Source organism: Sciurus carolinensis, chromosome 9 (genome assembly GCF_902686445.1).
Source record: "Sciurus carolinensis chromosome 9, mSciCar1.2, whole genome shotgun sequence".
In the NCBI taxonomy this organism is placed as follows: Eukaryota; Metazoa; Chordata; class Mammalia; order Rodentia; family Sciuridae; genus Sciurus; species Sciurus carolinensis.
Window position 1 is genome coordinate 76032294 of NC_062221.1, and position 25859 is coordinate 76058152.

At 33.6% G+C, this 25859-nt stretch overlaps 1 pseudogene; it reads right to left on the minus strand.

Moving 5' to 3' along the window:
- Positions 1 to 2216: 2216 nt before the first annotated feature.
- Positions 2217 to 3088, minus strand: LOC124992320 (dnaJ homolog subfamily B member 6-like; annotated as a pseudogene).
- Positions 3089 to 25859: the final 22771 nt, after the last annotated feature.

Consider the following 25859-nt stretch of genomic DNA (forward strand, 5'->3'; position numbering starts at 1 on the left):
TGTGTCTGATTATGAGAAAAATTATACTATATTTTTTCTTTCTCGAAAGTCTTTTCAAATATCAGCTCTCATAGCTTTATATGCATACATATATATAAAACTTTCATATGTAAAAACTATAATAAGCTTTTCATACATAACTTTGTACATAGAAAACCATATAAAATAAGTATGTTTGCATATTTTTATACAAAAGTGTATATATAAAGTCTATATATAAACATACATATATAACTATTGTATGTACAGGGAATATGATATCAAAGTTAGTCCAACCTTACCAAATAATTAGGAAATATTCTCATTAATTATCAATAAAGACATTTTGACCTAGAGATTCTATGAAGGAGAGTTTTTGTTTCTGTACAGAATAAAATATAGGTGTATGTGAAGTCTTTACTATCACTAAATCAAACATATAGGACTATTTGGATTTTTTTAAAAATTTTGTATGTTTTAGAAACTTAACTTCCTTAAGCTCTACAACAGTCAAAAAATTAAAAAAAAAAAAGGAATGTTCATAATGCAGACAGAATAAAAGGGTAAAAGTCTACTTTCGCTTTACAAATTAGTTTTTCTTCTATAGAAGAAAATTTAGGCAGAACAATAAGACATATTCAACTTTCCTGAGATTCCCCAGCCTGCATTTCCTTTATAAGGCTATTCTCAGCTGAGAGCCACACTTTGTGTTCTTCCACAGTGATTTATTCAGTTATTCTATACTATCTTCTACAATTTCCTTTTGTCCTTTTCTTTCTCCAAGAGAGTTTTTTTTTTTTTTGCTGTTGTCATTGCTGATGTTTTCTTATTAACCAAAAATCTCATACTTCATTTAAGTTTCCTTAATTTTTATTTTTTCCTATTGTTCCCTTTTTTTCTTTCAGTATTCCATCCAGAACATCATATGAAATTTAGTGATTGTGTCTCCTTTGCCTCTTCTTTGTTGGTTCTTGAACTTGCCTTGTTTTTGAGAACTTAGTTTTCAAGATTACAAGTAAGGTACTTTGAAATACATTTTTCAAGTGGGATTTGTCTGATCTTTTCTCCATAGTTAGGGTGGCATAGTATTTTTTAGAAGAAAGACCATAAAAATAAAGTGTCATTCTCCATTACATCATGTGAAAGGTACACACTGCAGATATCACTTATCACTGTTGATGTTTATCCTGATCTCCTCACATGAGGCAGTGTTTCTAACATCTCGGCATGATAAAGTCACCCTCAGTCCCCTTCCATAAAGTACTTTTAGAAGAAAGTCATTACACTTAGTCCATATGTAAGGAGAATGGAACTATACTCATTTAGGGAGAAATATTCATGTAAATTGGAGCTCTACTGCAAAAGAGATATGTCTATTCTCTCTTATTTATTTATTCATTTATTCAACCAGTTATTTGTATCAGTGTATCCATAGATGTTTATTTTATACTTTGGGTTAAAATATAATAACACCCTTACTTAGGTGTTGCTTACAGTATGTCAGGTTTGTCTACTGGGAACTCTTTGACATACCAACAACATTGTGCATTTTTTAAAAACTTTTTTGCAACAAACACATTCACATTTCTTTTATTTTCTTTTTCCTTCTTTTTTTCTGTTTTGTTTAAGCAAATGAAAAAGACCCAGTTTACTAGCTTTTATAAACCTCAATTTAATATTCCGTATTTAAACAATGGTCAAAACTACTAAGTTGCTTGCATTAATGCATGACTAGAAAACTTTCTTAAATTTATATTAAACCAGAAATGTATTACCATAAATGTATTAATATTTTTCATTACTAAATACTGAAAAAAGACCTGAAATCACTTTCATAGATGGATCATCCTAGAAATGTTATCTTCACAGCAACACTATTTGATTCAATGTCAAATACAATCGAAAGCAGATCCACACTAGTGTTAGAATCTAATCTTGTCTTAGCACTACTCAAAAGTCAAGGTTCACATTGGATTATGTTTAATTAAAAAAAAATCAAAGCACATACAGAGATTACAACAGCTTTAAAGACAAAAATGATCCTACTGAATGGTGCCAACAATAAACTCAAAGGTCTATGACAAATAGGGGAACTGATAAGCTGTTTATAAATAGTTTAGCTTAGGTACAATTATATTGCAAGTTGAGTTCATTTGAAATCTTCAAAAGAATGTTCCTGTTAATCCTCAAATGGTGCTTGTTATAGTTTAACATTTCTGTTAAATGTATGCATTGAATTATTTGCTTTCCAAGTGTAGCAGATGTTCCTTACCATTTATCCTTAAGGACTTGAACAGGCTTTCTTCTTCAAATTTGACTTTTTCTTGACCATCCTTGACAATTCTCTTTATAGTGATTTTTCTGCTATTTATTACTTTAGTAGAAGTTAATATAGGTTTAGTAGAAGTTAATATAGGTGTCCATTCCACTACCACCAAATAACATGGTTGAGAGTGAAGTGAGGTCCCTGTGACATATTGACTTACTTGAAATAAATTCTGTATCAAAAGCAGAAAATCCACCTCCAAATGATGGAAAGCACTGAAAACAGAGAAAAGCAAGTCTGCACCTTGGTTTCTGCTTCCTAGGGGATCCCTTCAACTACCAAAAAAGTCTTCAAATGGGTTTTCAATGAAGTCCAACAAAAAAGGATCCCTTTCACCAAAAAATTTCCTGAAGGCCCTCTGGGTTCCAGAACGTGAAGTCAAACTCACAAGGAAGGTCAAAATGACTTCCATGTCTTCCTTTACACGTGTGGCTTTCTTGCCACATGTGTCACAGATGCCTCATTTTTTAGCATCCGATAACCCCTCATATGACTCAGCTACTTGTTTGAATTTCCTCTCTGCTGCTACTCTATTTTCAGGATTTTTTTTTTTTTATTATTGTCATGCTCCTTTTATTTTCTATGGAATTTGAAAACAAATTAATAATTATTATAAATATGTTAATGAATACCTAATATATAAATATGTAGTTTGTGGCATTAACAAAATATTCTCAGGATTTTTATCTGGATGCTATGTTAGTTCCAGTGTTAGATATGACTTTTTGATGTTCTGGGTGAGGCATGTCTCTGCACACCAAGAACATCGTAGTAATCCACCATACTTTTACAGATTTTTGGAACAAGTCTTAGGACACAGAGTGATGCCAACAGGCTTGCAGAGCAGGCTGGCTGCTCCTGGTCCAGAAGGGCTGCCCTGGTGGCAGCTGCATGGGCTCCTCTCAGTATTTCTCTTTGTGCAGTTTTTATTACTTTGTGCTATGAGCATTTTCTAATTTCTAATTTCTGGCACTGCTACATGCTCCAAGTTAATCTTGTATTTTTCCTGCCCCAATTCTAAAATCAGCTATTTCTTCAAGGAATCTTGGTTTCTTTTATTGAAGAATTGGTATTAGAAAGCAAGATTCAGGTAGGAAATATGCTCTATTATATATTTTTGATAAATTATTTGTTCTTAAGAATTTTTATTTTATACATATAAAGTCAAATCATTAGAACAGAGTTCTTTGTAATATAGTCAGATCATCACCTTGATGTCTGTGTGATCTGTTGTGATGTCACTTTTAACATTTTTTAATTTGTTCTAATAATTACTTATACATGACAGCAGAATGCATTCTGACACATCATACATAAATGGAATATATCTTCTCATTCTTCTGATTGTACACGACATAGGATCACACCAGTTGTGTGATCATATGTGCACATAGGGCATTCATGTCTGATTCATTCTGCTATGCTTCCACCCCTTTTCCCCCTCACCACACTTCACTCCCCTCTGCCTAATCCAAAGTACCTCTCTTCTTCCCTAGCCACACCCCCTTTATTTTGAATTAGCATCTGCATATCAGAAAACATTCAACCTTTGTTTTTTTGGGTTTGACTTTGCCACTTTAACATTTGTTATTGGTTGTTTATACATTTCTTTTTCCTTAAACAGCTTTGCTATGGGTACATAAATATAATTGTTTTTTTTTTCCAAAAAATAACTTTTCTGTTGAATGCATTATATATCTTCTTTTATTTTAGAATATTTTAAATACTTTTTTTCCTTAAACATTTTTTTATTATTTTCTTCCCATTTCTTTAAATTGAATTTACTATTTCTTTTGCATGTGTTTTTGAGATGGATAGATTACTAATAATTATTTTTTCTGTTTTTACCAAGTGGACTTAAATTTGTGTCTCTAAGCAGAACATTAGCTGCATTTCTAAAGCTTCAATATGTCATACTTTTATTACTTAGTTCAAACTGTTCTTAAATTGCATTGTAATTTTTCTCTGATCCATGGGTTATTTAGAAATGCATTGATGAACATCCTAATATATTGGAATTTTCCAGTAATCTTCTTGTTCATTTCCACTTTATAGTTAAGAAATAATACCCTCTATATTTGGGATATGTATACATGATTTTATATATCTAACTGTTGAAATGTGGTTATATGCTTATAGTGACTCTCATAAAAATATCATTGTAACATAGAGGCTAACTAAACACTTCCAGATAGGAACAAAAGGGAACATTAAGTGAGCAATTACAAATGCCAAGGAATTTATTTGTAGCATACTATTTTAGTTATTCTAATAACTATTGAAATATATGAAACTATTCACACTTATAAATAAGGAAAGTAAAATACAGAGGTTGTCTTGTACAAAATAGGAGAGTTATCAAGTAGCAGAGTTAGGATTTTAACTTGATCTTCTCTGTTTCCAAACTTTTAGTCTTTGATTATATTGTATCTATATTGAGAAGGGGAAAGGAAAACTCATGATGCAATTTGCCAGGGGAATAATTCATGTAACAAAGAAAACAATCTTGCAAAATCTACTGATCTGACCTACTTGATTTTTTTCTCTCCTTTGTTTCTCTGCTCTTCTAATCATAAAAGTTTAAGATTTAAAATCAAGGCTGAAGATAAACTTATCAGATGGTATATTATCAACAATTTAACATTAGGGTAATGTGTGAATGTCAATAATATAAGCAGTGGTTAAAATTTATTTACTGAGAAAGATGTATACATGAAACTTCTAAATTGTATTTTTCAATATTGTATCCTACATTTTTACCAATATGATCTCAATATAGTCATTTAATTTTAAACAGGACATATCTTCAAGCATGGGTGTATAAAGAAACGTCATTGGCGTCTCAGAGAGGCACTGTCCCAAAACAGAAAGGAAGGGAGCTGAATAAGAAGTCAAGTGTAGAAGCAAGTTAAAAACACAAGGTTAGAGATGAAAGAAAGGGGAGACAAATCAGTGTAACAGAAAAGAAAACAGAGACTAAGAAAGGAGACAAAATTTTAAAACAGAAGGTTCCAGTCATCATTGAGTCAATATCTTCCCTTATGCCTTGACATCCTATTTTTCTTTGCTCACTCTCATTATTATCAAAAAGATATTCTTACAAATATAAATACTGTCCTTACCATTCTATGAATCATTTCTAATGGTTCTACCTCTTACCCTTTTGGAGTTTACAAGTCTGATAGCCTATTTTAAGTATTCCTACATTTTATGTAAATAATAGTTTAAATGTAATTCATATGTAAGTCCAAGGTATATCATTTACCTACTGGTATCTGAAGTGCTATTAGTTGTATTAGAAAAGTGAAAAAAGACACATGATAAGAGAAACAAAAGAATGAAAGTGAAATAGCATATTCGTATCACAGAGATAAAGTTTGGAGGTAAGAAAATTGTTGGGGCTGAGTACATTTGCAAGAAAACAAAATAAACAAGTTAACTTAAAATAAGAAGTCTGCTTTGTCCAAGGTAACTCAAGTCATTGCCTACCCGCAGGAGGGAGGTGATCTGGAAAGAAAAAAATAAATGAATGAGATGGTGAGTGGGAGTTCTCTGAAAAATGTGAAGGAGGGAGATCAAGTTCTGAGGCAAGTAAAGAGGGGAAATGGAAAAAAAAAAAAAAAAGCTTTCCAAAATCTGAATGACCAGTAAATAGTACTTAAACCTGTGATTTTCTGAATAATGGCTAAATTCAAGGGAAATTGCATAGAAGAGCAGAAGAATTTTCCTTCCTCCTCAGGTTATTTCCTGCTTTGTTTTCAATCTACTGATCTTTCACTTGAAGAACTTGTAGCAAAATGGTCCTTTTAGAAAACACACAGTGTGTGAAAATGTGCAATGGTTGAAAAGGAGGGAAAAGAACATGCATGCTTTATTTGTGCCCCTGAGGTGTTCAGAAGCAATTTCTTTATTCAACGATAAGACCACAAGAACAATTTATGACTTTAAAAAGTCAAACAGCTGGAAGAGACAGCATGAATGTGCTGACACATCCTGAGTTCCTAATTAACGAGTGATTCAGGTATTTCAGGAATAAAAGATGGTGTTTCAAATTGTTTTAAGGGAAATTATTTTAATAAAAACATGAAATTTCAGCACTACAATATATAAGTGATCTCTTGACACTTTATTTCAGAGTACTTACGACTTCACCCTTTATTTCCATACACTAAATCAATAATCTGGCAGATGGGACTTTTGTCCTTTGCGTTATTTCTGGGTTGGGATAGAGGGCTGTGTTTTGCGGGTGGGTGTGCATGTGTGCATTTGTACACTCCAATCCAACTCGGGTTTGGAAGAGAGCTGTAGCTGTGACATTTTCATTTTCTCGTTTTGCAAAGCTGTCCTTATACAGGCAAAAGGCTGATGGCTTTTATGCTATTATTGTTTTCAATTAATTAGAAAAATCCCCCCCTTTGTCCCTTGCAAGATTTCTCACTCCTATTCCCTGGAGATTAATGGGGGCAGATCAGCAAACACAGATGATTCTGCAGCAGGGATGCCAGATTCATTTTCAGGATTCCATTCTGAGCCAGCATATTAGTTCTACCTGCTGCTTGGTGCTACAATCATTATTGAATTTAGCAGATGGAGGGGGAGAATTTTAAACTTGGGGACACAGATGGAGAACAGACTTCAGAGAGATTATTCTAGAGTTTAGCAAAAGGTTGTGTCGCTTCAAAACAAATCCTTAGAACTAGTGAGATTAAATCCCTATGCCCGGACACAGAGACAATGTACATAATTAACAGCAGCAGACCATCCAAAACACAGGTTCTGACAAATAGTTTCATCTTATCCACAAGAATTAATGAGACCTGACAAACTGAAAGTTAGCTTTAAAAAAAAAAAATTGTAACCTTTACCTTTAAATCTTCTCTAAGCAGTAACAATACAAATAAGAAAAGGGATTTGCATTTTTATAGCTAATGGAGAAGTAGAGGAAAAAGGTATTGGACATTTCACAAAGGCCTCCTAGATTGGTATTACATTGGAGAATTTAGCACTATGTATAGGATGGCCAAACTCCAGCACATTCGGGAACTTGGTCCTCCAGGAGATGATTCATACCAATCAGATTCACAAGAGAATGATCTATAAATCCAGAGTGCCAGTTTACTAATTTTCTTTGATAAATGCAGCTGTGTCATGAGAATAGAAATACTCAGATACTCAAATATATCTCTGTATGGAGAACAGTGTGAGAAACAAATCATAATCAGGTTATAAAAAATGCAAGGGCTTTTCTATGCAGCAAAATGATTTTGTACCATGGAAGCAACTCATGGAAATTTGTTGAGTGAATTTCTACAATAAATATGAGCTTGTAAATGAAATGGGACTGTTAAAATTCCTTTTCATTGGGTTTTAGAGCAGTCACATAGGTAGCAGATTCCAGAGTCAGACCATTCAGGTTTAAGTTCAACTCTGCCACTTACTAGCTGTGTAACCTCAGACAAATTATTCAATCCATCTGTGTCTCACTTATAGATATCTCACTTATAAACTGAGAATAGTAATACTGCCCATATCATAGGATAATAATAAATATTATATGAAGTTGGTATTTGAAAAAAGTTAGAACTGAGTCTATATATAAGCACTCTGTGATATAATATGTGACATGTATATTGCACAGAACTACCTGTCATTATAAACAATAAATACAAGTGATTTTTTTCATAAAAGAAGTAATTTTACTTTTAGTACTAAAGATAATTTTAATTCAGCACAAAATAAATATATTTATTGTATATTATAATATATATGTGTATATTATAGATAGTATATATGTACATACTATACGTGTTTTATATACATACATAAAGTTTTACTGTTTGTGTGTGTAGTATATTCTAAAATTATTGTCTGGGCTCAAGGTTCAAATTTTTGCTCATCGCTTTATTTTGGGGAGAGAACTTTGGAGAAAACGTTCTCTTTAGCCCAGTTTTCACATTTCCATATAAGAACATAAGCTTGCATATTTATGCCACAGAGTTGTTTTGAAGATTTAATGAGTAATGCAATTGAAACCTTAGAAAGCTGTCTAGCACATGGCAGATGTCCAATAAATATCAGTTATTATTATTGTTCTTTCCCTGCAGTATACTTAGAAATATTGTATAGATTTTTCTCTCTGCTCTAAATTTTCAGAGTGCATTCACCAATTCTACCTAGTTCTTGTGTTCTTTTATTAGATATTTTGTAAATCTGTAACACATGTGGATTTCAGGTTTTCTTCTTTTATTTCTTGTCCATATGTTTTAGTTGTTTATAGACCTAACATCAATATATTTAAAGAATGAACATTGGTAAAGTGGCATGCATGTCTGCATACTGTGTTAATTTGTATATCCGTCATCTCATGTCATGAGTACACATCTCTGTGATACAGGACCACCTTTTATCTACTTAATTGATAAAGAATTTATAACTTAGAAAAGATATGTAATATAATCAAACTCTATCAGTTTAGAATTCAAACCCAGGACTTTTAAGACCTGCTGGTTTTTGTTTTTACCTACCACACTGTGGTAGGAAATTTCACAGGATTCCCCATGTACTGAGGATAATAACACAAAATTAAAACAACTCCAAAAAGTAGAACTAGAGACCTGAGTAATGCGTATGAATCAAGAATTGCAAGAATAGTTCATCCAATTAAAGCAGGTGAGGCTCAATTTAAGTATAAAGTCTATATTGAAAGTCATTCTTAATTCCAGTTATATTCCTTCTAGCATTATAAATACTATAATCTAATATATAAATTAGCACAGATTACCAAAATATTGCCAATTCACAAAAAAAGTACACCATTTACAATGGACCTACCCATCTCTATAAACAAAAATAAATATAAATGATTTTTCATAAAAGAACTAATTTTGTTTTTAGTGCTAAAGGTAATTTTAATTCAATTCAAAGAAAAAAAGGTATCTTGCATTATTGCAGATTCTAAATTAGTTCAGTTTTCATTTTCATTCAATATAATTCCAACCAATTGTATTTGTTTAATTTCTATTTGATTCAATTCAAGTCAATATACATTTGTGAGTTCTTTTATGTATAAAGCATTATGCACAGGTTAGAATTAGATTTAATTTTATCTATGTTAGGTAAGTCACATGTAAAGGCAAAAATATGAACCATTTTGTTTTGTTTGCTTCAATTTTATAGAAAATATTGAAAGTTCTAATCATATATTTTCCAAATTTAAAATGTAAAACATTTTTTAGTAGACTATCTTATAAATATTCATGAGTTTTATATCGATACCTCCTAAAAGAAAAGGGCAAAGATGAGAGAAGGAAGTGAAGAGATATAAGTTGAGTACATTTTATTACTACAGTCAATGTGGGGCTGTCCCTGACTAATAAAAAGAAAGTCCTGCGTTTGTAGTGCTTGCTGATACCCCTCCCACTTTGGCCAATTCTGAGCAACTTATGGTTAACGACCAGCTGGCAAAGTACCTGAATATAGCAAATGGTTTTCAGGAGCCATTTCAGGAAGGAGGAGACCTCAGCATAACACTCCTGTGTTTCCATGATGGGGACAGATTCAGAAGATACTGTGTGTCTTCTTCATTGGACTGTGCAGTGCCCAGATATTGTTCAAGTCTACCTTGCACAGACTTATTTCCAGTTACCTGGCTCAGCACCTGGGGTAGATAAAGCTTAATAAATAGTTTGAATGACTTGGACTGTGTTGCATCCTCTATACAGAGAATTATCCTCACAACCTCTTCAGAGAAGAGACCTAACTACATAATCCTTTTAGTCACTTAATGTCTCATGTTAAAGGGATCCCTGAGATCATTGCTGCATGCATATTTTTGCAATCACATTTTAATTTAGGTACCTCCTCATTGTGTGGTAACCATAACAGTAATTTCTACAGAGAAAGATATAAAGGGTATCAAGATCTCATCAAGGAATTATATTCCAACCAGAAAGAAAATGGCAGTACAGTGTGATTAAAGGTGATGCCTATGAAAGAAGCATGCATATGGGGCCTTGAAAACAGAGGTGGTGTATCCCATCCTTGGCAGGATGACATTGAATTTTATCTTTTAGTTTCTGATATGCCCCTGAGTTATGGTTTGAATATGAGGTATTCCCCAAAATCTTGTGTTATTACCGGAATACTCAGAGGTAAAGTGATTAGATTTTGAGAGCTGTAACCTAATCAATCCATCCGAGTTTCAGTGGATTAAACAGATAGTAATTGTAGACAGGTGAGGAGTGGCTGTAGGAGATGGGTCTTTGGGAGTGTTCCCTGGAAGGGATCATCATCCTTGCAGCCTCTTCTCTTTTCCCTCTTTGTTTCCGGCTGCTATGAATGAGATAACTCTCCCTCACCACACCTTTCCACCATGATGCTGCCTCATCTTGGACCCAGAGCAATGGAACAAGCCAGCTATGAACTAAACTTCTGAAACTGTGAGCAAAAAAAACTTGTTCCTCTAAGTTGCTCTTGTCAGGTATTTTAGTTGTAATGATGAAAGGCTGACAAACGCCTTCAAAATAAGGCCTGCAAAGTACAAACTCACAAGGCGAGAAATAAACCATTGCTGCTTGTTCAGCCTTACCAGGTACTATAGTTGATCTGAAAACCTAAGGATGGCCATTCTTGAAAGAATGAGGCAAAGTAACGATTATCAAATAAAGGGCACTTTATTAGCATACAAATACATTATCATTAGATCCATAATTTGGAACTAGAGTGAAATTTAGCATATTTTTCTATTTAGTGGTTTAAGTTTAGGGATATGTCTAGACAATCACAGAATAAAATTTTAAAAGTAGAACATTTATTATGCCCCCTATATTTGCAGTTATTTTAATATTCTTCTCTACATCTCATTCCAGAGCAAGCACCTGTAAAATCAGGCATACAATTTATTTAATTAATGCCTTTGTTTTCATTCAGCTGGAGGCAAACGATTTTTAACTTTCAACCAGAGATATATTAATTAAACTCTCACCTGAGGGTAGAATTGTGCTAAGCAAAGTACCAACTAGGCTGTTGTGGCTTTTGAGAGTAATGGAGACTCCTTCACATTTAGACATGCACTGTCTTCCTATTTAGGTCAGCATCTGCTGAACCTATCTCAGTGACTCTTCTATTTGCTATGCTTAGCCAGATGCAAGAACAACTTTGTTCCTACTATCTTTAAAAACAGGTTTTGAAAAGTATGATTAGCTTGCTACAATAAGATATAATGCAGTCTTTTATCCATATTGAGTTCTAAAATTCTACTCAGCCATGACAGAATGTATAGAAGATGGGTAGAAGCTAAAGGGGAAGTAGACAAACTAAATTGAAGCAGCAAAAAGGCCTGAATCCTGCAGCTACCACTGTTAGAAGAATAACCAAAGATAGAAAGTTTTGTTTTTGTTTTTGTTTTTGTTTTTTTTAAATCAGGCACCAGGGCTAATGGCTTAACGCTAAGAACCCTCAGCCTAGGGTTGAGGATCAAGCTGACTCATAAAATGCATTCTGTTCAGTTTGCAATCCTGTTGTTTCTCAAATGGTCTTCCCTGGCAAGAACTGAGACTGGGAAGGGAAGCCACATGTAAACACTGGGCAGGGCCAGCAGAATAAGCCTGCATGTGAGCAGCTGCAAACAATCCATTTTAATTCCAAGTCAGTGTTTAAGGACCTTGGGTGTTATAGAAGGGGAAGTAGAAGGGGAGGTGGAAGTAAAAGTAGAATTGGATTTGGCAGGCATACATTTTTCTACAAACTGTGCTCAATTCTTCTAATCATAGTTATTATGAATGTTTCTCTTCAATTCATTCCTCGTGTCACTTTGTGCTTTCATGCTCTCCCCACAATCTGCTAGTCAAGGGTATGAGAGTGGTTTTTGATCCTAGAAATAATAAAGCAGAAAGGTGACAACTTTTAGACCACATAAACACATGCACATGAATTTGTCTTGGCTTCTGTCCTGCTGAGCTAAACGATTGTGGACATTTGTCAAAAGATAGAATTATCTGAAGCATTCAAGGACCTTGGTCATTTTGTAATTTTCCAAATCGCAATGTCTTGAGTATATCATAGAATTATCTACAGCTGTGTGACCTTGGATATTTGCATTCTCTGGGTCTCAGGAGTTTCTTCATAGCAGGAGTGATTCCTAAGATTCTTTCCAGCTATGCCATTATTATTTTAGTAGTGATTTTGACAGCAGACCATCTTTACAATAATGCTTGAAATGGAGATATGAAGCAGGGCTAGAAAAGGATATTTGGTTAGTTGAATTCGAGTTCTATGATTTCCTGCAACATCCATCAATCCACTAACCCTGAAATACCTAGTTCCATCCGTGAATTCACTGCTAATAGTGTGGTCTTTCTGACCCCTCTTGTTCTTACTCTCTGAAAGCATGTGTGTATGTGTGTGTGTGTGTGTGTGTGTTTGATTGGGATGTAGTTTACACCATAAGTAAAACTGATTTGGTGATGGTGATCAATTTTTCTATTTGTCTTTTAGTCAGAAGAATCTGCTTTACCTGAGATATTCAAGTGCATATAATATGGATGGGTTGTTAAAGTGTTAGAAAAGTTTCTCCAGTGTGAAGGGTATTAGCATTGTTATCCTGGCCAAAGTCCAAATGAGTAATTACAATCTTTCCTGCTAAATCTTTCCTGGAGTTTTAATCGGAGATGACATTCTTCATTTCTTTACCTCAACTAGTATCTATTGTTCTTGAGCATCTGTTAAAACTGCTGCATTTCACTCCAGTGGAGAATTCTTCACAGTAGTTATCCTGTATTAAATGGCCTCTTAAATATACCCCATTTGCAGCTCATGTGTGGGCGTGAGCAGGTGTGAGTAGCGACTTAAATACGATGATTTATAAAGTGCCTTGGGATCCTGGATGGAAAGGGCAATTTAGACCTGGGTTATCAGCATTATGTGAAAAACATGCCTCAGTAAACCAGTTACTAATTACACAATTACCTTCTGTGGCACAAGTAAAAAATGATGTGATGCTTTTCAGCAAATTCTAGTTTTAAGTAAATAATTCTTGGAGACAAATGATTAATTATATTAAGTAGTCTTTACTAGATGCAATTTAGAGTAAGTCTTTTTTTTTAAAAAAAAAATCTTAAACACCATGATAAAGTAATTGCAATTTGTAATAAATTTGTCTCCCTAGAAGAAATTTTATCCAGGGCAAAAAAAAATACTTGATTATTATTTTCCTTTTTAGAAGGGCATTAGTATATATTAAATGTAGAAGGAAAGTGTATAAGGAAAGCTGTTACCTGCTAATGGAGTCAAGGTGAAGTTTCTCACAGTGAAGTGATAGTCTGGTAGACCTTATAAACAAAGATACTCCTGATAGAAGCAATTTGGGGACTGGTATTAAATCTGATTTGAGAACATCTTCACCTAAGGGACAAATAAAGGCATATGCCACTGCTATCATAAAACAGTTCTTCCTGGCTTGGCAAAAAAACAATCTGTAACTCTTCAAATTTTGGATTCTAAATTTGTACAGTGATGCCCCAACTAAGAAATTTATTAATTAGTTCTTATAAGCATCCAAACTGGATTATAGCCATGAGTACACAGTAGACAGAGAAAATGCAATTGATTCTGCTAAGTTCAGGGCACTCTGTTTTGAGATTTTTTCCCCCAGCTCCTTGTTAATAAGGGACATAGGGAAAATAAATCACTAGCTCCCTCTCTCCAGTAGTAGAAAGGAATATTGTCCTTGTTTTCTCACACCATGGTCTGTGATATTGTTAAGATAGTCATTTTAATCTGCCTTTAAGATATTTAACCCCTAAAAGATCATGGTTATCTGGCAAAATGAAATATCTATACACCCTAGTGAGCCTAGCTGAGTATTAAAACTTCTCTAAAATAAATCTAAAAACATTTCTTCTGGGGAGATTGTTATATTTGTAGTTTGCATAGACTAAGAGGGAGCCTGTGGCTTTGCCTATTTTTACAAAAATGAATGATGTCTACCTAATCTTAACCAATCAATAAATCAATACATTTATAAAATGATAGATTAACCTGTGATGACCAGGATTGATTGTGCAAACAACTGAAGTTAGTGGATTAGCTGTATCCTAGCCAATGTGCTCTTCAGTGGAGGGTCTAACCTAACGTCCAGAACAATGCAAATATTCCTAGTAATGTTATTTTATAACTAAAATTGAACATCTGAGCAGTCTGTTGGGAGTGGAGAGAAGATAATTTTGTTAGAATTACCTATGCCCTCACTCATACTGAAAATACATTTGATTTGACTGCTCTTGCATGGACTTTCTCTGAGATCTCAAGGTGTTAGAAGCCCTAGCTAAATGACCTATATCACAGAAAATATTCTTGTATTTGCATAATATTTTCAGAGATGCTCAACTTATCCTGAGCCTGAAAGAATCTGGATGCTCTCTGCATATTTTATGTTGCTTTAATTTTCTAAAAAGACTTGGCCAACAATGCAAGTTGGAAAGGAATATGCAGTGGATGTTTGTCACGAGCAGTGAGCAGGTCATTCTGTGATGAATAAAGGAGAAAAATCCCAAACGTGGCTTGTCTTTTATTTCAATTATCATAATAAAAATTTTCAGTGTTTGACTTGAAGAAGGAATTTCCCTTTCCTTAATGTGTTCCTCATCTGGGCAGTCAAGATACTGTTAGTTTTCTTGGTACAGTGCAGTCCCTTTGAAAGTGAGTCTTGTCTTTTGCACTTCACAGCATATATATACCTATATATTCAGCCTGAAATGCTTTTTTTTTAGTGTTTTTCTACATATTTAATTTATACCTTTTTTGTCAGACCCAGCTCAAAGCTCATGCATACTAAGAAATCTTTCTTTAATTACCTATTCCACAGTAATGTTTTCCCATAATAAATTCTCTCAGTATCTTGACCCCATCAGTCTAGAAAATAAAGTTTGGGAAATACTTTTTCAGTTACTTTGTATTTTAGGCATTCTCATTCATCTCTTCACCTCTCAAACATCCACTGAGTGCCTAGCATGTGCCAGATTGTTTGACAGGTTTTAGGAAAGCAGGAGGGAAAAGTCTTGACTACGCTCTAGAGAACTATATAGTGTAATGGATGGCTCAGGAATGAAATATTGACGTAACCTGCCCTCCAGCAACCTCCAAGGGATTGAACACCATCCCATCAGAAACTCTGGAGTTCTGTGGTAAAGGTCTTCAGGAATTATGATACTGGTTAAGGAGGCAGCAGTGCTAATAGTGATATGGTGGTGATGGCATTGGTATTAGTTTGAATTATATTCCATGTATTGGGGCTTAGAAGAGAACTGGAAACTATATTCTCTTTTGCATAGCCCTGAACAACTGAAGTTGTAGAATAATAGGGAATTAGCAAGAGCTTTTTGCATTAAGTTTTCATGGCTTAAACTAGCTCCTCATGTAATTTTGAATAGATACAGATGTTGGCTGGGGCTTGTTATTAAAACAAGGGTCATGAATACAAAGGTACATATTATCAGAGTTACAAATGAATTTCTTTTTATTCTCATTGTGACAAAACTAAAGTATGCTTATTCATAGAATTCTTAGATACATCTTGAAGTAGCCCCTAACTCAGCATGGGGGAGTGGTGTGGCAATATATTGGGGGAAAGTGATCATTTGAAAAGACTCCTGAAGAATGAATAGAAGTTTACCACCTAGATAAGAGAAAGTGGGGATATTCAGAATTAACCAATACAAGTGGAAGATTTGACTTTAATAGAGGCTTGTTCGTGCATAAAAGATTGCAAATCCTTGTTTATGGCCTAAGAACATGAAGTGAGTTACAAAGTGGGAGAAGATCCAATTAGTCAGGGAACAAATTATAAGAGGCTTAGATGTTATGCAAAGGATTTGAGGTATTTGGAAAGTTGTTGGAAGAATTAAGAATTGGTCAGCTCTGAGTTTTGGAAAAATCATTTAGGCAGCAGAATAAAGCATGGATTAAGGTTGAGAACAGGGATCAATGAGATGCTCTTAAAGTTTGCCTATTATTTCCTACTGGGCTAAGGTAGAAATCATGGAATAGGGAGAAAGGTGTGAACTTGAAAAGTAACAGGTGCTTCATGATTCATTGAATATAGGCATGAGGTAATAAAAGAGTCAGGAATATAACTCAGAGTTCCCTCTTGGTTCTCAGAGGTCTGTAAATGGTGACTTTAAGCAAGACAGGTCATTCAGGAACACAGGCATGAAGGGGCATCTGGAAGCATCCATTCTTTTTGCAACTGAACTGTAGTACTCCCAAGGTCAAAGATCTTTCCTTTCATATTTCTTTATTTTAGTCATTTGCAATGCTCAGAAGTTATATTAACAATTAATTACTAAGCAGAATAAAAAGGCACAGATGAACCATTAGCATTTTACTGAGGGGCACAGTGAAGCATAGGAAATAGTTAAGAGAACCACATGTATATTTGCATTAAATATGCATTACATTTGCATACAATTTGAGTAAATCTGTCAAAATAGTTCCATTTTTTATGCAGGTTTTAAATATTCAAAATCTATTATTGATGTCTTTTAAAGGAGCCAATACCTATTCTAGGCAAAATGTCACTAGCAGGCAAAGGACAGGAAGAAGTAAAAACTTGTCTATTCATAGCCAAATGCCCCAAACTGAATTCATATTCCTCATTCTAATGGCTGTTTGATATGCTTGTAGTTAATACACCATTCGTTGGAGCTTAGCAATAATAGCAAAACATCTATACTTTGCTCAGTTTTTGTATAGCAAAATATCAGTTAATAAATTCTGTTACTGGCAACCTAATCATGGAAGGGTTTGAAGAAAACATAAGATAGCACTCTCTTCTCTCAAAATATAAACATCGTGTTCTTCCATTATTGCTTGAATTGCTCTAGAAGGTACTAAAGAGCTATTGGAAGTATGTTGTGTGCTGAGTGGGAAGTAAAATAGGTGGGTGGTTCCCCAAAGCCAATGTTCCTGGTACCAGTTTGGTTACACAAAATCACCTTGAAAGTTTACCCAAGGACCAATTTATCCTCTTTATCCCTTGAGGTGCTTTATCAATAGAGCTATTGAGGGGTACTGATATGCTTAGTTTGAAAACTTTCCTCAGATAATTCTGAGACAGAGACAGAATAGAAATTCTTAAAATAAATGTATGTAGAAGAACTTCCAGACTTAATAGTTTGAGATTTCTTCTTGACATCTGCTTGCAGTAAAGAAGTGATTTGACTATGTCTCTGACTCAGTGGATTCTCCAAGCTGAGGATGATTCTGAGGTCCAAACATATGGAAGTATAATATGGATCACACCAGGGCCCCTGGGGAGTCAGAGGTGAATCATCCCTGATTTCCCACCTACACGTGGTAATACTCATAAATCTTGGGATTTTTGAGCCAAGATGGGCTTTATTGTTAATCAGCACAGAATATACACAATACTTATATTTGAATAATCCTATTTGAGCTCTCTTTACATAATTGTCTGTTATTGTTTAGACACAAGGTTTCCTCCAAAGGCTCATGTGTGAGACAGTGCACGAACATTCAGAAGTGAAATGATTGAAATGATTAGATTATGCCAGTTGTGATCTAATCAGTGGATTAATCCATTGATATGGATTAACTGAGGGGTAACAGTAGGCAGGTAGGGTGTGGCTTGAGAAAATAAGTCACTGGGTGCCTTTGCAGTGTAGATATTGAAACTGGTGAGCCGAGTGTACTCTCTCTCTCCCCTCCCCTCCTCTTTCTCTGTGATTCCTTGTTGCCATACCCTTCCTCTGTGACATTCTGCCTAATCTTGGGTTCAGAGCTATGCAGTTGGCTCTCTGTGGAGTGAGATCTCTGCAACTGTGAGTCCCCAAATAACTTATATTCCTCTAATTGTCGTCAGGTCTTCTAGTCACAGTGATGAAAAACTGACTAAAATACTGCCAAATATTTCTTCTATTTATTTTCTTTCATATTCTCTTTTTCTTTTCCATCATCCCTCTTATCATTTCCTGTCTGCCTAGCCATGGAAGGAGAATGTTATGTCAATCATGTTTCTTCTATCAAGGCACACCTTCAGGCTTGGTTTAGGACTGCTCTTTCTCCCATTTTTTAATTTAAAAATTACTAAGATTTATGTTTTATCCTCAGTCACTTCTCTTATTCTAACCCAGATATAACCACTCATGCTAATATGTTAGATATATATTCTTAAATACGTGTCTGTCTTTGAATAATACATAATGTTATTTTTTATGTCATGTTACATGAATAAAATTATGCCACAAAGTCTCATTTTCCTATATTTATCCTGAGTTGACTTTTAAGATCTATTTATTCCAGCATGTGTCATGTAATGCTTTCTTTTCTAGTAGCTCCACAGGATTGTACACGATAATGCCAATACATTTCATCTATTCCCATATTGATGGACATATAGATCGACTTCAACATTGAACTAACATAAATAGCACAGAAAGAATTTTTTTGAAGTGCTCTACCACTGGGTTATATCCCCAGTCCTATTTATTTATTTATTTATTTGTTTATTTTTGAGATAGGGTGTCACTAAGTTATGAGTCTGTCCTTGAACTTGTGATCAGGGCTCAGCCTCCTGAGTTGCTTGATTGCAGGGATGAACCACCATGCCTGACTAAAAGAATGTTTTTGTTCAGCTCCACTCCTAGATACGTGAAAGAATTTTGTTTATATATGTCCTACAATTGCTGTGTCAGAAGCTGTATGTTTAACTACTTGAACTGAGTACGGTCATGTTGCTCTTTACTATCTTGTACTAGTTTAAACCCCCAACCAGCAATGCTTGAGATTCCTATTGCCCACTTTATACCCAACATTAGGAGTTAATCAGATTTAAATTTTGCCAATATATGAGGTAAATAATGGCTCAAAATTTTAGTTTTCATTTTTCTCATTATGAAAGGTTTTGAATGTATCTTCATATGCTCTTAAGGATTTAGAATTCATCTTTGTTGCCTATATGTCACATCCAGTTTTCTTATGAATTCCCTGTATTGTTAATAAGAGTTCCTAGAATAATTAAAACCCTGATCTTGCATTGGTTTTATATAGAAAAACTGGCTTCTCCCAATCTCACTTGCCAACTGTGCCAGGGGTACTCTGTTAAATGAAAGGTGTCTTATGATGTTTGTTTAATTTATTCGATCATCAAATTTTTAATCGCATTGTTTTGTATTTTGGATTTTATTTGTAAGACTTCCCTCATCCTTAAAACATAAATAGCTCCTTCTATTTTTTGTTAGCTTTATATTTTTATTTTTTACATTTAGGACTACCGTTTTGAGTGCATTTTCAGCATGTTATAGGGAAGAAATCTTGGTTTATTTCTTTCCATAATTGTGAACCAATTTTCTCAATAACTTCTAAAAATGTTATTTTTCCATTGATATGTACTCATCTTTATAATATATCAATATGCTATTTTGATTTTAATATATCACTTCATTTATTCAATTATTGTTCTATGTTCTTTACGAGAGTTTTTATATAACTTTATATACTTTCTGAGCTTATTTTACTTCAAAGTTATCTATCTATATTCAGTATAAAGCATAAGTTTTGGAATACAATTTTATTGATACTAATGCTCTTTTTTCCCTCCCATATTTTTATTGGTACATTATAATTATACATAATGGTGGGATTCATTGTTACATATTTGTTCATGAACACAATACAACATAATATAATTTCACCAATATTCCCTAGTATTTCCTTGAAGAGATCTCTAGTTTCAATTTTCCAAGTTTTAATTACAAGTGGATGTTTAACATTTATAAATCTATTGAGGATTATACGATTTTTTTTCTCTTTGTCTATTAATGTGTTATATTGCTACCTTTTCTGGTGTTAAATCATAACTTTTGGGATTTATTTATTTCTGATTAAGATAAATATATGTAATTACTTATGGATTTAGTTAATGGTTTATTTATAAGTTTCTTATATGTTCAAAATTGAAAACATTTTTATATTACTTTTTCTTTTTTAAATATATGCTTTCAAATGTCAATTGAGTATTTTATATTTTTTGAAAACTTTAGTCATCTAATTAAGAAAAATTTTAAAAACATTTCCCACAAATTATGGTATTTTAGCTCTCTTTATGAGTAATATCTGATTTTATTGTATTTTTTCAAAGACTGTAATCTGGATGATAATGAATCTTCAAATAAATTTATGCTTTGGATTAGTTTATAAGATTTTTGGGGTGGGGGTTACTGGTGATTGAACTTAAGGACACTCTGTCACAGAGTTATTTCTCTAGCCTTTTTAAAAATTTTTATTTGGAGACAGGATCTTGCTAAATTGCCCAGGTAGTCCTTGAACATTCAATTCTTCTGCCTAAGACTTCCAAGTTGTTGGGATTATAGGCATGAGCCACCACAGCCTACAAATTTACAAGAATTTTGGGGAATGTTCCATTTATACTTGTAAAGAATATGTATTCATTACTTATATGAAATATTTGTCAAATCAGGTTCTTAAAATATTCTATACATTTTCTGTTTTTTACTCTACTTATTATTGCAGTTTCTGGGTTTAAAATTTCAAATAATAGTTGATTCATATATTCCTTTTATTAGTTTAGTCAGTATATGTTTTAAATATTTTGGGGCTTTGTGGTCAAGTGTTTATATGTTCAGACTTGTTTTATCTCTTTTAAATAAATAATATTCCTTTTTGTCACTTATGACCTGTTTAATTCATGTATATACTCATTTGCATGAAATTCTTGAATCTACAAAGTTAGGAGACATTAATATTATTTTCCCCTCCCCAGCTCTGTTGCTATAATAGTTTCGTAGCCAGGTATTAATAAGATCAACCAGAAAAAATCCTTTATAAATAACTGTTTCTATTTTTTTTTTCCTACTTCCTAGTGTCTATGTGCTTCCCAAATCAGGGAGTAAATTGTGCTAACAGGTATTAAGAAATGAATGTTGGTTTTTCCTGGCTAATGAGAACCTCACTCTTAAACTGTTAGTAGAAAAGAAGTTTCCCCTAAATGGAAACAGATGCCAGCACCTGGAAAGTTGTTTGAAAAAGGAAGTAGAATGTGGCAGGATGAATATGAGTGGACACAAAGAGCATGTGTGGTGTTTGCTCCATACCCTTCCTGACATAGACTTTTCTTCATTTTACAAATAAAGGAAATGAGGTTTAGTGATGACATTGTATTTTCCCAGTGGCATAGAATCAATACACAGTGGAAGTGAAATAGAAACATGAATCATTCTGATTCTGAAGTTCACTTTCTTTGAGCTAAGCCACACTGCCTTTCTCTCTGTGTCAAAGAATTTGAGGCAGAATTCCTTTGATTCTAGGATTCTATTGGGGTTAGAATTTAGGGGATAATATCCTGATTTTATATTTTGTTCCACAGATGGGTAGCACAACTCTCTACAAAGAAATACAAAGAGAAGGGAAAAAATTTTTTTTAAAACCAGTACTCTGATTAACCTACCACAACATTACTGAATGTCTGTCAAGGTTTTTCTAAAAAAAAAAAAAAAAAAAAAAAAAAAAATGCAACAGAGAAATTCAAATTGTTAAAGTTAATTGCAGGATTAAATTGCCATTTGTCAATAGCAATGTAATTTGTGTTATAAATTATAGGACTGTAACTTTCAGGCATATTCTATCAATATGTTTCCAATGATTTAATAACAATATTTCTCAAAAATAAGCCAAACCACTCTTTCCCTTTTTCTTTTAAATGAGCATGTTCAGAGGTTTTTCATCAGCGTGCTAGCCAGCTCTGCAAAATTTCTAGTAAATAAATTATCACCAGGAGGCTCAAAATCCATTACCATAAAAAAAGCCATTTTTCCCTCCCTAATCGATTGCCCACTGTGCGACTGCTAATGGGACCATACACACATGTGGTGCAGAGGGAATGCGTTTTCAGGTTCTCTCTCTTTCCTAGAATTTATTTTACAAAGAATTTCTCACTAAATTCATAAATTAATCAATGCATAAAATGAACACTTCAGCTTCCAGCAGGAGAAACATTAAGATTGTGCACCTAGAGTATTTTCCAAACTGGTTCCCAAGGAAATGAAGTTGAGTTGCACTAGTTGCCCTGCAAACATTTCAGCACCTGCCTGGGAGATTCAGTGCTTTCCCTGATCCCCATCAGAATTTGTACCTTCATTTTGCACCATTTGCTCATGTATCCTTGTGGGCACACAAATTTCCTACCTGTGCTGATGGGCATTCTATTCAACCAGTACACTGAGCACTGTTGGCCTTGAAATATAGAAGCTTTGAAATGATCTCGGTTCATTCTCGCAATCCCATCTATTACTACCAAACATAATCTTTTGTGTTTCATGGATAATATTGGAGTGATATAAATTCCCAATTTATAATACTCTATAACATTGTAATCAGTCCTGAGCTTTGTCTGGCAAATTAGTTTTCAACATGCACCAAGTGTCCAATCTTAGGGAATAAAATAAAGTGAGTGGTATGGGAAGGGTCCATGCCTTCAAATTTTATCTCAACTGAAACACTAAATCTAAAATTTTATTTAGAACCAATTTCTTTGGGACTTAATTGCTTTCTTTTGCCAAATTATAATTCAGGAGCTAGAACATATTTATCTTTAATTATTCAATCACTTTCAGTTCATGGATGGTTTTGATCTAGGTAGCGCTCTAGTAAAAGTAAAGCCTGAACTCTTGTCTGAATTTCCTGATTCTTCAATTTTGGATAAAATGACTTATTCTTTTTTGTTTCAAAAAACAGTTGAGAATTAGTGATGCAAAACAAATATGAGGAGAAAATGCCTGCAAAGATTAGGGTGAAGTGAGGGTTGAGGAGAGAAAGCAGGCCAGAGATAAGATAAAATAAATATATAAAGGAACATAGGGCATAAAACTTCTAATGCAAGAACTTGGTGGACTTCAGTGATTTTGTTGGTGCATAGCAAACATGTATTATACTTGTCAGCATATATTATACTTCCCTTAAGATGTTTCTAAATTTCTATTCTAATAATCTATATTTTTCTTATTTTCTCCTTAGGTAAGTTGCTGTTCCTGCCTTTAAAAAATCTGTTGTCATGGAAAAAGTCATGTATATGGGGCAAGTAAGCAGCCTACTCTCCAGGTTTGGGTAACTGCATCTTTTTGTCTATTCCATCTTAACTGAGGATCTAGTGATAGGAGTTTTCATTTACTTAAGAGTCTAGGGATATCTTTATGTAAGCGAAATGGTCACTTGGAGACTGTTACACAAGGACTACAATATTTGTTTGCATATTTATGTTAATTATCAAGTTTCTTATGAATTTCTTGCTGGGGGTGGACCAACAGTACTTAAGGAGGCTTCAAAAACCAAATGACATTCCTACTGTTATGGGGCACAACTTAAGACAGACCGATCACCACTGAGAAGTCCAAATTTGAGAGTCTTTATTAAGCCGGCTGGCTGATTGTCTCACACAATGCCCCAAAAAAATGGCTATTGGGAGAACAGCCCCAACCACAGGGTTGTAGGGGTTCTTATACCAAAAATTACATCAATCATAAGTGTCTGTTGCTATGATTTGAAATTATACATTAACATCATGAGATCATCGACAGAGGGGGAAGTGGGTCAAAATGACCCTTACCTAGGTACAAACTAAAGAATGGTTACTAACATCCACACAATCATTGTTCACATGGTACATTGTTTAGGAGCAATAGGGATCGAAAGAGAGCAATTCTTTACTACATAGGAGTTGCCATTGTATATTATTAAACATGTCACACTCCATAACTGATGATGGGCACAGAAGCAGGGTATTCCCATGGGAGAAGCTTATTTCCTACATAACATGGAGTCTCAGAGCAAAATGGAGTCTGTTTAGTCATTTCCCTTAGAGTCTGGCCTATAACATTCTCATGGAGTCAGATCTGTCAGCCCATCACACTAGTATCACTGAGAGATGCAAAATGGTGGAATTCAAATTTTATAGTGGAACAATATAGTTCATTTCTCAGACAAAAGTTATCTAGTTATTTTGTCACTGTGATTTTTACTCATCAGAAGAGTAACTTAGAGGTATGTTGATGGATCAGCAATTCTTTGGACTATCACAGTTTGACGTAAATGTGAGTGACAAACTCTAGAAATTTCTTTGCCTTTTCTTTGCAATTCTCTATTTAATGTTTCCTTTCAAGTTGATTCCTATTTAATTCCTTCTCTTCTAATAAACATAAGATTCAAAGATAGATACAAAATATCTTCACAAGGAATAAAACTATGGCTATTATGAAAATACCATGGAAAATCATAAAGAATAAGATGCAGATTTAGCTATATCATTGTTACTGTTTGTTTTTCTTGTGGAAATTTCTAATGGCATATCCTTTAAAAACACAATGTTCACTGAAGTTCTTCTTAGAACCGTCAAACACATTTTGTTGTAAGGAGGGGGGGGAGAGAAAGAGAACACACGTCTGCATATTTATTGAGACTAGATAAAATTGATTCAGAATTTTAAATGGAGTTAACTGGACATTTTCTATAATGCCAAAAAATAGTGGGACCTGGGACAAAGGAAACACAAATGTAAATCACTGAATCCTGAAAATAGCCACAGATGCTTAAGAGTTTGAAAATAAATAGCTGTAGTGCAATTTATGGTATTAAAGCTTGGTCTAATTACAAACATTAATTTTCTTTAGTAGCATTGCTATAGCAACTCTATAGCTAGAGGGTCCCAGTCAAAACTCAAATTATATATCTTAGAAATTCTTTCCTCAGTTATTAACACCTTACATTATTGAAACTTAAAGATATTTTACATTGCAATGGACTTTTCATCAACTACATAATTTGTTTCTATCTTAAAGTTTTTAATTATTTAAGATAGTGAAATTTCTCCAAGTTTAGATTGTTTACTTCCTGGTTCTCAAATACTACCTCAAGTTTATTTTGTGTTCAGGCTTTTAGCACCACAAGGAGAACAAATTGAAAATATATGTTTTTACATTGATATTTAAAAAAAAAAGAATTATGGTTGCTTAGGGAATTTTAACAGAGTTTTCTGACTCCTATGTAATTATAATCTCAGGCTTAATGATACATTAGCATATTTTTGCATCTAATTTTATAAACAAATGTGAAACTACATAATAATATAGTCTTGAGTGGCAAATTTAAAACCATAGAAGTTAGGTAATTCCTAAACATAAGATACCTTCAGATAAGAATGGAGTAAATTACATGTACATAAACATACACATATTAGAATAACTAAAATAGTCTATGGTTATTATTTCATATTAACCATTATTTCAATTAGTATTACTGAAATTATATATTAAATATACATTTTGCTTTAGACCAACTTTTTATCAGGAATATTCAATTCCATAGTCATTTACTAAATATCTATTTATTATTGGGAACTATATTAAATACTATTGAGAATAGATAGATGAGCAAAATACAGATGTTGTTCCCAAGTAGACTTTAATGTTGTGGTAGTTATAAGTAAGGGCTATACATCACCATAATACAATGTAGAATACCTATAAACAAA